Source organism: Delphinus delphis, chromosome 11 (assembly GCF_949987515.2).
Source record: "Delphinus delphis chromosome 11, mDelDel1.2, whole genome shotgun sequence".
Classification (NCBI taxonomy): Eukaryota; Metazoa; Chordata; class Mammalia; order Artiodactyla; family Delphinidae; genus Delphinus; species Delphinus delphis.
In genome coordinates this window covers 97,306,022-97,306,400 of record NC_082693.1, presented here as the reverse complement: position 1 = coordinate 97,306,400, position 379 = coordinate 97,306,022, and positions in this window count along the sequence as shown.

Here is a 379-nt window from a genome sequence, read left to right as displayed (position 1 = left end):
TCTATCATTAATATATGCTGACAGGGAATGCCGGCCCAGGAGGCTCGCAGCCCCGCCAGAAAGCAGCCCCGGTCTGCTTTCCTGCTTCCAAAGCACTGATATCACTACGTTGCTTTGGTGACCTTCACAAGGGACAATGAGATTTTTTCTGCCAGATTCCTTGTTATTGCATCCCCCTTCCACCCCGTTTATTAGGAATGGATTCTCAATTGCTCCGCGAATTTCAGTTTCTGGATGGTAGGGAGACAGGGTGCTGTGCGGGTCCGAGCTTGCAGCTGTTGTTGAGTTAGAGGCGGGCTGTGAGCAGGGGCACCAACTTCACCGTCGGGGGGGCGGGGGGCACCTTTACAGGAATGTCACCGATGGCTTCACCGAAGTG